Source organism: Elephas maximus, chromosome 12 (assembly GCF_024166365.1).
Source record: "Elephas maximus indicus isolate mEleMax1 chromosome 12, mEleMax1 primary haplotype, whole genome shotgun sequence".
NCBI classification, from domain to species: Eukaryota; Metazoa; Chordata; class Mammalia; order Proboscidea; family Elephantidae; genus Elephas; species Elephas maximus.
Window position 1 is genome coordinate 75,222,234 of NC_064830.1, and position 17,952 is coordinate 75,240,185.

General features: G+C 43.4%; 1 pseudogene; it reads left to right on the plus strand.

Moving 5' to 3' along the window:
* Window positions 1–9,361: 9,361 nt before the first annotated feature.
* On the plus strand, window positions 9,362–10,586 carry LOC126086667 (plasminogen activator inhibitor 1 RNA-binding protein-like; annotated as a pseudogene).
* Window positions 10,587–17,952: the final 7,366 nt, after the last annotated feature.

A 17,952-nucleotide genomic window follows, 5' to 3' on the forward strand; every position in this document is an offset into this window, starting at 1 on the left:
TTGCTTCCTGCGTCGTTTAATATTTTCCCCATAGAATCCTTCCCTATTGGAACTCGAGGCTTGAATTTTTTCTCCATTTCTTTCAGCTTGAGAAACGCTGAGCGTGTTCTTCCCTTTTGGTTTTCCATCTCCAGCTCTTTGTACATGTCATTATAATACTTTACTTTGTCTTCTTGAATGTCTTTGAAATCTTCTGTTCAGTTGTTTTACTTCATCAATTCTTCCTTTTGCTTTAGCTGCTCGACGTTCGAGAGCAAGTTTCAGAGTCTCCTCTGACATCCATCTTGGTCTTTTCTTTCTTTCCTGTCTTTTCACTGACCTCTTGCTTTCTTCACGTACGATGTCCTTGATGTCATTCCACAACTCATCTGGTCTTCGGTCAGTAGTTTTCAATGTGTCAAATCTATTCCTCAGATGGTCTCTAAATTCAGGTGGGATATACTCAGGGTCATATTTTGGGTTTCGTGGACTTGCTCTGATCTTCTTCAGTTTCATCTTGAACTTGCATATGAGCAATTGATGGTCTGTTCCACAGTCAGCCCCTGGCCTTGTTCTGAGTGATGATATTGAGCTTTTCCATCGTCTCTTTCCACAGATGTAGTCAATTTGATTTCTGTGTGTTCCATGTGGCGAGGTCCATGTATATAAAAAAAAAAAAAAAATTTTTTTTTTTTTTTTTATACTCACCGTTTATGTTGGTGAAACTGACAGACGTGTGGGGGGTATAAGATCATCCAGAACCCAAAAAACCCAATGCTGTCGAATCGATTCCGACTCATAGTGACCCTATAAGAGAGAGTAGAACTGCCCCATAGAGTTTTCAAGGAGCGCCTGGTGGATTTGAACTGCCAACCCTTTGGTTAGCAGACATAGCACTTAACCACTGTGCCATAAGATCATATCATCTGCAAATAGGGATACTTTTACTTCTTTGTTACCAGCTTGGATGCCCTTTATTTCTTTTTCTTGCCTTACTGCTCTGGCTCGGACCTCCAGCAAAACGTTGAATAAGAATGGTGGTAAAGGACATCCTTGTATGGTTCCCATTCTGAAGGGCAATGCTTTCAGACTCTGTGTACTATGATGTTGGCTGTTGGCTTTGTGTAAATGCCCTTTATTATGTTGAGGAATTTGCCTTCTATTGCTATTTTGCTAAGAGTTTTTATCATGAATGGGCGTTCGACTTCGTCAAATACTGTTTCTACATCAATTGATAATATCAAGTGGCTCTTATCTTTTGTTTTATTTATGTGATGGATAACATTGATTGTTTCTCTAATGTTGAAGCATACCTGCATGCCTGGCATGAATTCCACTTGGTCATGGTGAATTATTTTTTTTGATATATTGTTGAATTCTATTGGCTAGAATTTGTTGAGGGTTTTCGCATCTAAGTTCATGGGGGATATTGGTCTGTGATTTTCTTGTTTTGTTGTAGCTTTCCCTGTTTTTGGTATCAGGGTTACTCTGGCTTCATAGAATGAGTTCGGGAGTATTCCGTCCTTTTCTATGCTCTGACATACCTTTAGTAGTGCTGGTGTTAACTCTTCTCTGGAAGTTTGATAGAATTCTCCAGTGAAGCCCTCAGGGCCGGGGCTATTTTTTTCCCTTGGGAGATTTTAAATTACCTCTTCAATCTCTTCTTTTCTTATAAGTTTATTTTGTTGTTCTACCTAAATCTGTGATAGTTTAGGTAGGTAGTGTGTTGTAGACATTTGTCCATTTCCTCTAGGTTTTCAAATTTGTTAGAATACAATTTTTCATAGTCATCTGATATGATTCTTTAAATTTCAGTAGGTTTCTGTTTTGATATTGCCCATCTCATTTCTTATTCGGGTTAATTGCTTCATCTGCTGTTTTTCTTTTGTCAGTCTGGCGAGTGGTTTATTGATTTTGTTGATCTTTTCAAAGAACCAGCTTTCAGTCTTGTTAACTCTTTCAATTGTTTCTCTGTTCTCTATTTCAATTATTTCTTCTCTAATTTTTATTATTTCCTTTCTTCTGGTTCCCAAAGGATTCTTTTACTGCTGTCTATTTGTTCAAGTTGTAGGGTAAATGTTTTGATTTTGGCCCTTTCTTCTTTTTGGATCTGTACATTTACTGCAAAAATGACCTCTGAGCACTGCTTTTGCTATGTCCCAAAGGTTCTGGTTGGATGTGTTTTCGTTCTCATTTGATTCTGTGAATATCTTTGTTCTGTCCATAATTTCTTCTATAACCCAGTAGTTTTTGACCAAGGTGTTGTTCAGTTTCCATGTATTTAATTTTTTTCTTTGCTTTTTCTGTTATTCATTTCCACTTTTATGGCTTTACAGTCAGAGAAGATTCTTTGTAATATTTCAATATTTTGGATTCTGTTAAGGCTTGCTTTTGTGGCCTAGTATGTGGTCTACTCTAGAGAGTGTTCCATGTGTGTTGCAAAAGAAAGTATACTTGGCTGCTGTTGGATGGAATGTTTTGTATATGTCTACGAGGTCAAGTTGGTTGGTTGTGGTATTTAGATCGTCCGTGTCTTTACTGCGTTTCTTCCTGGATATCCTGTCCTTTACCGAAAGTGGTGTATTGAAGTCTCTTACTAGTATTGTGGAGCTAAGTCTCTTTTCAATGGTATTAGGGTTTGTTTTATGTATTTTGAAGCCCTGTCATTGGGCCCATAAATATTTATTATGGTTATGTCCACCTGGTATATTGATCCTTTAATCATTATATAGTGTCCTTCCTTATCCTTTGTGGTGGATTTAAAGTCTATTTTGTCAGAAATTAATATTGCCACCCCTGCTCTTTTTTGATTGTTGTTGGTTGATGAATTTTTTCCATCCTTTGAGTTTTAGTTTGTTTGTGTCTTTAAGGCTAATGTGTGTCTCTTGTAGGTAGCATATAGATGGATAGTGTTTTTTATCCATCCTGCCACTCTCTATCTCATTATTAGCACATTTAGTCCATTTACATTCAGCAGAATTATGGGTAGGTATTTTTTTTTTTATGAGTTTAGTGGTGTCATGTTGATATCTTTTTTGTGTGTTGTTGACAGTTCCTTTTTCCCACTTAATTTTTTGTGCTAAGTATTTTATCTCTATATATTGTCTTTTCCTCATTTTCATTGTTGTTGATTTTGTTTTTCCTGCATCTTTATGTTTTTCTTGTATTTTATTTTGATGTGTAGAATTGTTTTTTTTTGTGTGTGTGGTTACCTTATTATTTACCCCTATTTTTCTAAGCTTAAACCAAACTTTTATCTTTATATATTGCCTTGACTTCCTTTCCATATGAAAGATTCATGACTTCATTTTTTAGCCCCTCTTTCTTGATTTAATGTTGTCATCTTTTACGTATTGATGTCCCTGTTTCCCTGTTTTCAGGGTTTCAGCTTTATTTTTGTAACATCCCTATCTAGGTTGGTATTTGGTTGTTCTGTCCTGTGTTCTAGTTTTGAGCTGTTTTCTGATGTTATTAATTTTCTAACCCGAGGACTCTCTTTAGTATTTCTTGTAATTTTGGTTTGGTTTTTACAAATTCCCTTAACTTCTTTTTATCTGGAAATGCCCTAATTTTTCCATCATATTCGAAAGAGAATTTTGCTGGATGTATAATACTTGGCAATTTCCACTTGCTGTCTCTCTGTGGATTCTTGCAGCCTGTTAAATTTGTCATTATGCCATTGTATAACCTTCTTATGTCCGTCTGTTGCTTTGTCTGTGTGTTCCTTGACTTGGTCTGCATTTTTCCTAATTTCCTTCCTGATCTCCTAAAAAAAAAAAAAAAATTTTTTTTTTTAAAGAGATCTCTGTACATTAATCTTTTGAATTCTACCCCTGGAAACTCTAAGACCTGCTCTTCCTCCAAGAGGTTTCTTGGTTCTTTGTTTTGGTCACTCGCTGAAGCCATCATGGTGTGCCTCTTTATATGCTTCTATACTGACTGTTGACTCTGAACCACCAAAAATATATTATATTCATTTTACGTTTGCTTACTGTGTCCTAGCTTCTTGTTTTGTTTTGATATGCCCAAGCAGGCTGGTCATGTGAGCTACTTTGATTATTGGCGTCTTTGAAGCTCTCAGGTCCTATCACCAGGTGGTTAGAGCTCTTACTAGGTATGCGAACCCAGGAGCCCATTTGCTTTTCTTGTGTGGGTACACCTCAGGTGTCCAGGTCGTTGGTCATCGTGTGTGTGGTGCAGGGCGTCACCTACAATCCTAGAAGGTCAGGACTACGTAGGGGTGATTGGAGCAGGCACAGGTATCTGGTTGCAGTTGGGGGTTATGTGGTGAGCAAAGTTACGGAGATGACAGCTGCCACTGAGTGCCGGGGTGGAAGTCACGTCCCTGTTCCCTAGAGCGCATAAGTGGGTGAATTTTGTAGCTGGTCTCCGGGCACCCAGTACTGTTGGCTGTAGAGACTGAGAGGCAACACTTATTCTCAGACCCCTGTTGCGGGTGGCTAGGTGGAGTGAGTGGAGCCACCAGTTCTCAGGCCCCTGATGTGGGTAGGTAAGGACCCTGCTTTATGGGCAGGGTGGTGTCAGATGTCATGAATCTGCCACTCCCCGTTAGCTGTTGCAGTTGAAAATAGGCTTCAGGTATATACCCTGTTGTACTGTGGTAATGAGGGCGTATGCTGTTGAAATGGCCCCACACAGGTCTAGGCAGTGGTGAAGGGCATTCAAAGTCTGTGGATCCCTTGTGCCTGTATCTAGCCAAAGGGGCTGTGCCTGCCCTGAGTTCCTGGTTTAGGGGAGCTGGCAGATTATTTTTTCCCGTTTGTTAATTTATTCCCTCTCCACAGCTGGTAGAATGGCTTGGGATGAGCTACAGGTTGTACTTGTGGCCGAGGGGGCAAGGTAATGGCTGTACCAGAGTGGGGAGGGGGTAAGTGGGATAGAGGTATTTCCCAAAGGGGAGAAGGGATTTTTTTTATCCATGTGGTAGGTTAGACACTTCCACTTAACGTTCACAGATTCAGCACTGCTTCTTCCTGGTACTGGAAGCTTGAACAGACTCTCCACCGCTCAGTTTCTTCAGGTGTGGAAAATGCATCCTGAGCACTGCTGCTTGCCTTAGGCAGTGTGAGCCAGCTGATCTAGGCTCCAGGGTGCTGGCCAGATCACGTCTGGCAAATCCTTGGTGCTTCTGAACTGTGTCTCCCTCCCTGTAACACTGAGTCCAGATCCTCAACTTTGTATTTGGTGTTCAGGGCTCCTAGATTGTCATATATAATTGATTCAATTGTTTCTTCAGGTCTTTGCTGTAAGTGGGAACATAGGAAGCATCTGACTAGCCCACCATCTTGGCGCCACCTTCCCTCAATCTCTTTTGTGATATAAAAGTGCAGATGGAGCAAGTAAGGAGGCAAACAGAGATAGATGCCACACCACATGAGATCTCCACAGAACCAAGAAAGAGAAGTTGAAGAGTGATAGGGACCGTCTCCTAGAGCCAACAGAGAGTCTTCCCCTATAGCTGGCACTCTGAATTCAGACTTCTAGCGTCTTAAACTGTGAGAAAATGCATTTGTTAAAGCCACCCACTTGAGGTATTTCTGCTATAATAGCACTTGATAACTAAGACAATAACCTACTATATGCTCTATCCTAAAGTCTGTGTGCACTGGAGAAGAATGTGCGTACTACTGATGTTGGGTGGAGTGTTCTGTATAGTTCTACTAGGTCTAGTTGGTTTATAGTGTTGTTCAAAGCCTCTATTTCCCTGTTGATGCTCTGTATAGACATCAATACATTGTTCCATTTTTTAAACAACTATGACTGTAGAACTATTCCTAAGCTCAGTTCCATCATGTTTACTTCATCTGTTTTAGGGCTCTGTTGTTAGGTAATATCTTCTTAATGAATTGACCCTTTTATCAGTATGTAATGTCCTTGTCTGTTGTAACAGATTTTGACCTAAAGTCTATTTTGTCTGATATTCATACAGTCATCCAACTCTTTTGGTTGCTATTTGCATAGAATTTCTTTTTCCCATCCTTTCAGTTTCAACCCATTTGTGTATTGGATCTAAAGTGTGTCTCTTGTAGACAGCATATCGACACATGAAAACTTAGGGAAAGAGGTCTTTACCTAATATACAAATGGGAATCAGTAGTATGTAGAGGGCAGTTTAAGTCATGAAAGTGGTTGTGAATGAGCGGAATGACGAGAATACAGTCAAGAACACAACTTTGGGGCATTGTTACTGGGAGATAGGGGCATGTCACTCAACCTTAGTTTCTTCAAAGGTGACTTTTTTGGGCGCTGATGTCCTCTCTGGAACCCTGTGGCACAGTGTTGAAGAGGTCACCTGCTAACCAAGACGTTGACAGTTCAAATCCACACTCCTTGGAAACACCAGGGGACAGTTCTACTCTGTCCTATGGGGTTGCTGTGAGTCGGAATGGACTCTATGGCGAAAGGTTAATATCCACTCCAGCTCGAAGAGCTTTTGACAATTGTTGCACACACTTATTTCAGACTCTTGCATCTGAAAGCCATGTGGCCAAGGATCAAGTGTATTGTTGTCATAGCAGAAAGCAGGTGCTCAATAAAGCTTTGTTGTGTAAACAAATATCAGTGTAGACTGGTTGTGTACTTATCTTACATCTAATGAAGTTATGCCAGATACCAGTTGTAAAATTCTTCTTTAAATGTGATTAATTTTGGTTGATAACTGATGTTCTATAGTGATCAGGGTATTGGAAGAGGAGACTCTGGCAACTCTGTAATGCTCTTCAGAGACCGGAAGCATAAAGGTGGTTGAGGCGTGTGGACATTTCAGCCTGGGAGTATGTGGAGGAGGCTGCTGATGAGACCCACATGGCCAGTTGGGTGGGAAGTTGGACAAGAGCTGGGTAGCAAAGTAGAGCACCAGTCATGTGGTAGAGTGTGATGCCAGCCATGTGGGGGAGGGGGACCCCTTCCCTGTGGGCAAATTAGGGAGTGGGGACTCGAGCTGTGTTTGGGAGGGGAATCAAGGCCCAGGAACACAGTTGTGGGGGTAAAGGGGAAGAGTCTGGCAGAGGTCCAGAAAGACAGCTGAGAGTAGGAGGGGGAGGGTGTGGCCTAGGTCCAGTAACACAGCTGGGAGGAGAAGATGGACTATATGGTTAAGGTCCAGGAACACAGCTGGGAGGAGGTGGGGGAGGTTTTGGCCAAGGTCCAGGAACACAGCTGGTGGGAGGAGGTAGAGGGTCCTTCCAAGTTCTAGGAACACAGTTGGGAGGAAGACTAGGGCTTGAGCAAGGTCCTAGGGCACAGCTGATAGGAGAAGTGGTACGGGCCTGGCAGAAGTCCAGGCACAGCTGAGAGGAAGAGATGGATGGTCTGGCCTAGGTCCAGGAGCACAGCTGGGAGGAGGTGGAGGGTCTTTCCAAGTTCCAGGAACACAGTTGGGATGAAGAGGTGGAGGTACTGACTGAGGTCCAGGAACACAGCTGGGACGAAGAGCAGGATAGCCTATCCAAGTTCCAGGAACACAACTCAGAGGAGGAGGGAGAGGGTCTGGCCAAGGTCCAGGAACTCAGGTGGGAGGAACAGGTGGAGGATATGGCCAAGATCCAGAAACACAGCTGGGAAGAGGGGAAGGAGAGTCTAGCCTAGGCCCAGGAACACGGTGGGGAAGAGGAGGGGGAAGGTCTGAACAAGGTCCTCAGCACATCTGGGAGGAGGAAGTCCAGAGTCTGGCAGAGGTCCAGGAACACAGCTGGAAGGAGTTGGTGGAGAGTCTGACTGAGGTCAAGGAACACACCTGGGAGGACGTGGTGGAGTGTATGGTGAAGGATCCAACCAAGGCCTGGGAAGACATCCTGGTAGAGTACTTTGCTCACTCCCCATGTGTGCTGATGGAGGGAGTTTATTGGGCAGTGTGTGACCAATCGTCCTGGGCAATGAAGGTCTCTCCTCAGCCCTCTGATTCTGCTGAATAGAAACAGTTAAATTTTTAAAAATATTCCTGTAGAACAGACCAAAGCACTTCAAAATATAGAAGCTGTAACAAAAAGATGCGGGTGTCATCACCTGGCACCTTCCCCTCCACCAGCTCTCTGAAGATCAGCATCAGGAGGCAGAGCCAAGATGGCAGAATAGACAGATGCTTCTGGTGGGCCCTCTTTACAACAAAGACCCGAAAAAACAAGTGAAATGAGTACATTTATGACAAGCTAGGTGCCCGGAGCATCAAAGGCAAGCTTAGAAAACAAACTGAGAGGCAGGGGGAGGAAGAGACGGTTCAGAAGCAGAGAGGACTTACCAGACCTGCATCGTGGAGAGCCCTCAGGCACCATTCCTGGGAGCGGTGGTGGCACGCTGGCACTAGTGTTCGGCCACAGTTTCCTCAGAGAGAAGCAGCCAGCCACACAGCCTAGTCACACCTCCAGAACCAGAGAAGAATGGCGCTCTTGGGAAAAGCTAAGTACTTGTATATATTTCACCGCGCCCCCACCCCTGCCTACTCCCACACCTGCTTCAGTGGCTGACTTCTTTGGGCCTGAGATAGGCCCTGTTGAGAGCCTAGAGCCATCCTCCCGGCCTTGCAGATGGAATAAACCTGAAATTGGGGGAAAAGATAATTTGCCAGCTCCACTAACTGGGGGAGCTCAGGACAGACGTGTCTCCTGTCCAGGCATAAACAGTCCATGGACTTTGAGTACCTTTCCACTCTGCATGGACCTGTGTGGGCCTATTTTAGGAGAATAGGCCCCTGTTGGCAGACTCAAACCATTTCAGCTGTGCAGTGCACAGGTGGGTGTTTGATGTTTGACATTGCTTTGCCTATTAAACAGGGTCCTCACCAACCCACATCATGGGCATAAGGACTGGTGGCTCCACTCAGGTCACCCAGCCACCCACGACAGGGGTCCAAGGATAACTGGTACCTCCTAGTCCTTACAACCAAAAATATTGGGTGCCCATGGTCTGTCTGCAGAACCCACCTATCTGTATGCTCTAGGAAACAGGGACATGCTTTCCTCAGAGACACGCGGGGGACAATTCTCAGCCCCCTGGCTTGTTCAGAGTGTGACCCCCTGCTGCAACCAGATACCATTGCCTACACTAATCACCCCTGCCCCTCTAAGAGTGTAGGACAGAGCCTGTACCATACAATTGATGATCAGCTACCTGGACATCCGGGCTGAATTCATACAAGAAAAGTGAATGGACTCCTAGACTAATATACCTGATAACAGCTCTAGCCATCTGGGGAAAGGATGTCAGAGCTCCAAAGGCGAAAATAATCAAATTAGCTCACTCAACCAACCCATTTGGGCATATCAAAACAAAACAAAGGCCATCTTGTGGGAAGTGCTGAAACAGGCACTCTTGGCTCAGCGCGGCCCACTGCAATCGTGGAGGAATGCGCCTCCCAGCCACCATCATGCCTGGGCACTTACAGGAAGGCTTCGGCTGCGTGGTCACCAACCGATTCGACCAGTTATTTGATGACGAATCAGATCCCTTGGAGGTGTTGAAGGCGGTGGAGAGCAAGAAAAAAGAAGCTGGCGGAGGCAGTGTTGGGGGCCCTGGGGCCAAAAGCGCACCCCAGACCAACTCCTATGAGGCAGGCAAACAGTTGAGTAAAGAGTCCCAGAAAGACCGGAAGAACCCACTGCCTCCCAGTGCTGGCGTGGTTGACAAGAAAGAGGAGACGCAGCCACCCGTGACGCTTAAGAAAGAAGGAATTAGACGTGTTGGAAGAAGACCTGATCAGCAACTTCAGGGTGAAGGGAAAATAATTGATAGAAGACCAGAAAGGTGACCGCCTCGGGAAAGACGATTTGCAAAACCACTTGAAGAAAAGGGTGAAGGAGGAGAATTTTCATTTGATAGACCAATCATTGATAGGCCTATTCGGGGCCGTGGTGGTCCTGGAAGAGGTCGAGGAGGCCGTGGACGTGGAATGGGCCGAGGAGATGGATTTGATTCTCATGGCAATTGTGAATTTGATAGGCATAGTGGAAGTGATAGATCTGGCCTAAAACACGAAGACAAACGGGGAGGTAGCAAATCTCACAACTGGGGGACTATTGGAGATGAATTAACTGACTTGGATCATTCGAATGTGACTGAAGAAGCACCTGAAGGTGAAGAACATCCAGTGGCAGACACTGAGAATAAGGAGAACGAAGTTGAAGGGGTAAAGGAAGAGGTCCAAAAGAGATGACATTGGATGAGTGGAAGGCTATTCAAGATAAGGACCGGGCAAAAGTAGAATTTAATATCTGAAAACCAAATGAAGGTGCCGATGGGCAGGGGAAGAAGGGATTTGTTCTTCACAAGTCAAAGAGTGAAGAGGTTCATGCTGAAGATTCGGTCATGGATCATCATTTCCGGAAGCCAGCAAATGATATAATGTCCCAGCTGGAGATCAACCTTGGAGAACTTGGCCGTCCAGGACGTGGTGGCAGGGGAGGAAGAGGTTGACGTGGGCGTGGTGGGCGGCCCAATCATGGCAGCAGGACTGACAAGTCAAGTGCTTCTGCCCCTGATGTAGACGACCCAGAGGCATTCCCAGTTCTGGCCTAACTGGATGCCATAAGACAACCCTGGTTCCTTTGTGGACCCTTCTCTCTGAGGCTTTGCATGCTTAAGGATCCCAAACAACTAAGAAATTAAAAAAAAAAAAAGACTCATTCATACCATTCACACCTAAAGAGTGAATTTCATCTGCTTTGAAAATGAACTTCTCTTGCTACACAGAAGTAACAAATATGGCAGTCAGTTTTGTATTTAGAAATGTATTGGTATCAGGGATGTTTTCATAATTTTTAGAGATTTTGCATTCTTCATGAATACTTTTGTGTTGCTGCTTGCAAATAAGCATTTCCAAACTTGAAATATAGGTGTGAATAGTGTGTACCAGTTTAAAGCTTTCACTTCATTTGTGTTTTTTAATTAAGGATTTAGATGTTCCCTCAATTACAAAGTGATTTTAAATATTGGACATAATATTGGTTTTTATACCTGCTTTGCGTTTTCACACATGGTCAGCTGAGACATGTAAACTTGATTTGTCAAATTTTATGCTGTGTGGAATACTAACTCCTTTATGTATTTTAACTTAGTTTTAATATTTTCATTTTTGGGAAAAATCTTTTTTCAATTCTCATGATAGCTGTTATATATGCTAAATCTTTATATAGAAAATATCAGTACTTGAACAAATTCAAAGCACATTGGTTTATTAACCCTTGCTCCTGCAGTGATGTATGGTTCATTAGGTTGAAATTATACTTGATTCACGATTTTAACTATATGACATTTCCATTTAAAAAAGCAAATTAGGTACATTATAGGTGAAAGTTGTTTAAGCTTATTGTTGGTAGACAAATCCTGTCGAGTGAAGTAGTTACATGGGTATGGATTTTTTCCCCCCTCCAACAGAGTGGTGGAATAGTTTGATTTGGCTAATGCATAATATTTAAACTATGTAAAATAAGTGTCTGGCCCTTCAGTATGATTTGTATATTTGGAAGGTCCCCAAATCAAAATTGTACTTCTTTAAAGAACTCTTTAACCCTTCCTTGTTCTGAAGAAGCCAAAGGGCACTGGCTAGTATGGTGAGAGGGAAACTCTTTTAATTTTTGGAATTTGGAAAGCAGGCAGCTTTACATTATAAGGTTGGAACAGCAGCACTATCCATGAAATACAAACAAAAATCTTAAAAAAAAAAAAACAAAGCAAGAAGCTATGACACAGTAAGCAAACATAAAATAAACTAGTACAATAACTTATAGATGGCTCAGAGACAACAGTCAATATCAAGTCACATAAAGAAACAGACCATGATTGCCTCAGCAAGCTCTCAAAACAAAGAGTCAAGGGATCTTCTAGGTGAAAGTACATTCCTGGAATTATCAGAGGCAGAATACAAAAGATTAATATACAGAACCCTTCAAGACATCAGGAAGGAAATGAGGTAATATGCAGAAGAAGCCAAGGAACACACAGATAAAGCAACTGAAGAAATTAAAAAGATTATTCAGAAACATAATGAAAAATTTAATAAGCTGGAGAAATCCGTAGGCAGAAAGCAATCAGAAATCTGGAAGATTAACAATAAAACTACAGAAGTAAATGCAATAGAAAGTCAGAGGAGCAGAACTGAACAACTGGAAGGCAGAATTCCTGAACTTGAAGATAAAGCACTTGGCACTAATATATTTGAAGAAAAATCACATAAAATATTTTAAAAACATGAAGAAAACTTAAGAATCATGTGGGATTCTATCAAGAGAAATAACCTCTGAGTGATTGGAGTACCAGACCAGGGAGGGATAACAGAAAATACAGAGAGAATTGATGAAGATTTGTTGGCAGAAAACTTCCCTGATATCGTGAAAGATGAAAAGATATCTATCAAAGATGCTGGTCGAACTCCACATAAGGTAGATGTTAAAAGAAAGTCACCAAGACATATTATAATCAAATTAGCCAAAACCAAAGATAAAGAGAGAATTATAATAGCAGCTATGGATAAATGAAAAGTCACCTACAAAGGAGAGCCAAAAAGAATAAGCTCGGACTACTCAGCAAAACCATGCAGGCAAGAAGGCAATGGGAATCCTCATGAGAGCATTAAAACAACAATAACAAAAACGTTGCTGTTGTGTCAAACCTACAGCGACCCTATGGGCCAGAGTAGAACTGCCCCCTGGGCTTTCCAAGGAGTGACTGGTGGGTTGGAACTGCCAACTTTTTGGTTAGAAGCCTAGTTCTTAGCCACTGTGCCACCAGGGCTGCCATGGAAGCATAGTCATCAATAATATTTTAAAACTGTAATTCTTAGTTTGTCTCATTTTCAATGGAGATAATTGTGTTTGTCGATTTTGATGACCTCAAAGAATTTTAAATTTCAGCTTTCTGAACCATCTTTCATAGGATCCTTCGGGATCATTAATGTTTTAAAAAAAATTACCAAGGCTCATTCCAAGTTGGGATAATATTGTACAAAGCACAATTCATGAGTCAGATGTAGATGAACAAAGAACATTAATGTATTTTTTAGTACCAACTATTGATATTTTACACAGCTTAAAACTCTAAGATGAAACTTCTACAGGATATAATTTGTTAGAATATTTAAGAGCCAATCAAATGACTGCAATTTGGATGTTTTCATTGAAAATACATTTTTTCTATTAAAAAGTCAAGATTTGAAAACTGAATTTTTTTGTATCTTCACTTCAAAGGTGAAATGAGAATGTCCATAATGTCCTGTTTAAAATATATCTATTCCCATAATAATTGATAGTTGGATCCAGTGAGTCATACATGTCCCATTCCTTTACTTTTCTTTATTTTCAAATTCAGAAATGTACTCACATGTCTTGTGAAAGTTTTACATTCACCGAACATGCTTTCAAAGTTACTTTTTCTCATTTGCCGTAAGCAAGGGGCTAGGCCTTCTCATAGGCCTGGAGCTTGATATACACTCTGGATTTCTTATTGGATGGCTTTATTGACTCTTTCCACTTGGTTTAAAATATCATCCCACATTCAGGAGTTGCATAAAAGGTTGTAATCTGTTTGCAGAAATATGCTTTTCATTTTGAGCAGAGGCACTTTCTCTCTTTGGTATTTTATGTATATTTTATTGGGATAATATGTGAATTTGTATGGGCATTGCCCCGATCAGCATACATCTGAGCTTGACATCCATTGAATATCCTTATATGTTTATAATGCAGTTTTTAGAATAAACATGAGACTATCCTATCTGCTCATTTAATTAAAAAGAAAGTGATGTATGGTTTTTCTATATTTTAAGGAAAGCCTGGTGGCGTAGTAGTTAAGAGCTGCAGCTGCTAACCAAACAGTCAGCAGTTGAAATCCACCGGGCACTCCTTGGAAACCCTGTGGGGCAGTTCTGCTCTGTGCTGTATTTTAAAAGGTTGTTGTTTGTGTTTTTTGTTGTTATTTGCCATGGAGTCCATTCCGACTCACGGCAACTTTATACGACAAAATGAAGTCCATCGTTGGGCTGTTGTGTCAGTCCATCTCATTGGGGGTTTCCCTTGTTTTTGTGGCCTCTTTATGTTACCAAACACAATGTCCTTCTCTAGCGATTGGTCTTTCCTGATGACACGTCCAAAATAAGCAAAACAAAGTAGATCTTGACATCTTCATTTCTAAGGAGCCTCCTGCTTGTATTTCTTCCAAGACTGACTTGTTTGTTCTTCTGGCACTCCACAGTATATTCAATATTTTTTGCCAACACCACAGTTTAAACGCATCAGTTCTTCTTCTGACTTCCTTTTTCATTGTCCGAGTTTCCCATGTATATGAGGTGATTGAAAAGACCATGGCTTAGGCCAGGGGCATCTTAGTCATCAAAGTAACTTTTCAGTGTTTAAAACTTTGAAGAGGTCGTGTGCAGCAGATTTACCCAATGCAATACATTTTTTGATTTCTTGACTGCTGCTTGCATGGATGTTGATTGTTGATCCAAGTAGGGTGAAATCCTTGACAACTTCAGTGTCTTTGCCATTTATCATGACATTGTTTATTGGTCCAGGTGTGAGTATTTTTCTCTTCTTCACATTCAGGCATAATCTATACGGAAGGCTCTGTCTTTAACTTCATCAGCAAGGGCTTCAAGTTGTCTTCATTTTCTGTAAGCAAGGTTGTGTCAATTGAGGTTGTTAATGAGTATTCCTCCCATCCTGATGCTGTCTTCTGCATATAGTCCAGCTTCTAAGATTATTTGTTTAGTGTGCAGATTGTATAAGTAAGGTACAAGGATACCTCCCTGCCGCACACCTTTTGCAGTTTATTCTGTTGGAACAGTCGCCTCTTGATCTGTGTAGAGGGTAGGCATGAGCGCAATGTAGTGTTCTGGAGGTCCCATTATTTGTAATGTTACTCCTGTCTGGGATATGCTTTCATTATTAACTGGGCATTTCCTCTGTTGATCCTCTAGGACAGTCCCTTGCCTTTCCTTACATTTACACACACAGGTAAGATTGACACACAAAATTAATCATCACAACACCTATGAAAATGAACAACGGTTCCTGTGGCCTCCATTGACCCATTCATCCACCAGGCTTCATAGGACCCCCCACCCCACCCCTACTCTAAGGGCCCCTAACAGGGTTCAAGCCCCAACCTCGGGCCCAGAGACTCTTCTCAAAGCCACCCTGCCCTGGCCACTCTCAGCGCCTTGGGCAGAGCATGAATTTGGACCCAGGAAGGACTCCCTGTTGTGACAGCTTCAGTGGAGCAGGGCATGTCTGAGCTTTAGCCGTATTTGCCTGCAGTGGCCTCTGTTGGGAGTGCGGGGTCTGTCTGTCTGTCCTGTGGCACCAAAGGACTGTGCGTGTGTGTGTCTGTGTGCAGTTGTGTAATCTGTGTGGCTGTCTCTGTCTGAGTTTCTGAGTCTATAAGTGTACTGATTGTGTTTTGTTTTCCCCTGTGTGGCTGTTGTGTGTATCTTTGTGCCCTTCTCTGTATATGTGTGTGTGTGTGTTTGTGCATCTGTCAGTGAAAGGGTGTGTGTCAGTTGTGGAAATCCATGTAATCCATGTGCCTCTGTGCCTGTGGTGTGTGTGGGAATGTGTGTCCTTGTTGGAGTATCTGTATTCTGGATCCGTTTCTGTGTGAATTTGCACCTTTGGGTGTTCCTGAGTGTGGATCTGTGTGTGCGTGTGCCCATCATGTGACAGTTTGTCCTGGGTGGACATCTAGGGTGGCCCTGAGTGTGTGTCTGTGTGAGCCTCTCCATGAGCCCGCACCCTTTGCCCAGGTGTGTCTGGGTGGTCCTTATCTGCACGTCTCCATGCTTGCTGTGTGTGTACACTTCTCACTGAGTGTGTTTGTGTGTGTGTACCCCAGAAACACACAGACACAGAGGAGACTTCCTCTAGAGCCACCCCAGGGGTGGGTGAGAGGAGACAGTATGTCCATCGTCCTCTCTCAGGTGGGGCTGGGCCCTTCTGCCCCTGCTCCTCTCAGCCTCTGCTGTCCTCCTGTTGGTCCCACCTCAGCCCCAAGGATGGAGGCAGTGAAGGGTCAGTTCACGTGGCCCCCAGCCAGGGGGCAACTGCAGAGGGCTAGAGTGAGTGGGAGGGCTAGAGAGGGTCCTGGGTTCCAGGGGAGGTTCTGGGGGAGTCCTGGGTCCCTGGGAGGGGTGATTGAGTGGGTGTCCCTTGGGAGGGCTGGATTCTGAGGGCTCCGTGTCCCTGGAGTGGGGCAAGTAGCTGGAGTTTGTTGGGAGTTTTGGGGGAGTCCTGGATTCCTGGGCATAGGTTGAGTTGGGGAATTCTGTAGGGAAATTCAAGGGGGAAGGCTTCTGGGGCCCTGGTTAGGGGTGAGTGGGCAGCACACCTGGGAATGACTTGGGTCCCCAGAGAGCCCTGATCCCTCAGTCATCATGGTGGCCAGGAGCTGTGGTGGTAGCATCAACAGCAGCGTTACTGTCAGGCACAAAGTGACAGACCCACTGGATGGTGGCAGGTGCTGGACTGTCTATCCAGCAAGTGCAGCCACCAAGGGAGGGCCGAGCCTCCAGAAGCCCTTCCCGGGCCACTCCTGGGTTCACCCTCCTGTGGAGCCAAGAGGAGCCCAAAGGGCTAAAGCCTAGGGCCACCTGGAATTTCCCTCCCAATCTCAGTGTCCCTGACCATGGGAATGGGTACACTGGGCCACCTGATGGTGCTGAATCGAGGAGGGAGAACCTATCTGGCTGGGGTTATCTCAGATTGGGGGCTGGGAAGGATGGCAGAAGAAGTTGTGAGAAGACTTAGCACAGGCCCAGACACAGAACAAGCTCGCAAAACAGAGGCGCTGTAGACGTTGATGGTGGCATTTTATTACCCCTCAACCCCAGTCCCAGCACTCACCTGGCCAATCCCAAAGGGACAGAGCAGGGAAGGAGGGGGAGTGACTGAATTTAACTTCAAAGAAGAAAAATGTAGGAATCTAGGCACTCCTGATCCCCTTTGAAATCAACTCTCTTAACATAACTCCCCCCAGCATATTGGGGAAACTGAGGCTGCTGGGAGTGTGCCCAAGTTCACTTAGCAGGCCTGAGTTGACTGTTGATTATATCCACCCAAACTCATTTTTCTGAGGTTCACTCTGTTTGATCTTGCCAGGAATGGTTTTGGGCAGCTCTGAGATAAACTCCACCTGGATGAGAAAGAACCATATCCAACCTGACTCAGTCCTGGTATCATTTCCTTCCATTCCCCACTCCCTTCCTTACCACCTGCACAGACCCCAGACAGGCTAACACCATGTAGGGATCTCCATGGGTCTCACCAGGTGTCTCAGGTCTTCCTCCTCACTACCGGAGGGTGGATGTAGCCACAAGACTTGCTTTGGCCGGTGAACTGTGACGTGTGTCACCTCTAGGCAAAAGAGCTCAGAACCCTTCAGATTGGAGGCTGACCAGCCTGTCTTCCCATCAGAATAGTACGTGACAGGTGTCTACATGGTAGTCGTGCTTTATCCAGGTCCCAGGATGACGGAACATGGAACAGAGTTCCCAAGAGACCCATGGTAATAAACTTTCTTTGCTATCAGCCTCTAAGACTCTAGAGCTGTTTGTTATTTTCTTAGGCTGGGTTGTATAAAAAAAAAAAAATTTTTTTTTTTTTTAGAGAAGAAAAACCCGTAAACCTTATATATGTATGTGTATATATATATATATATATATATATATACCAAACCAAAACCAAACCCAGTGCCTTCAAGTTGAGTCCTACTCATAGCGACCGTATAGGACAGAGTAGAACTGCTGCATAGAGTTTCCAAGGAAAGCCTGGTGAATTCAAACTGCCAACCCTTTGGTTAGCAGCTGTAGCACTTAACCACTATGGCACGAGGGTTTCCATATATATATATATATATACATATATATATATGCATATATATATATGTATACACACACGTATATATAGAGAGAGATTTATATCAAGGAAATGGCTCACGTGGTTGTAGAGGCAGGAATGTCCCAAGTCCGTA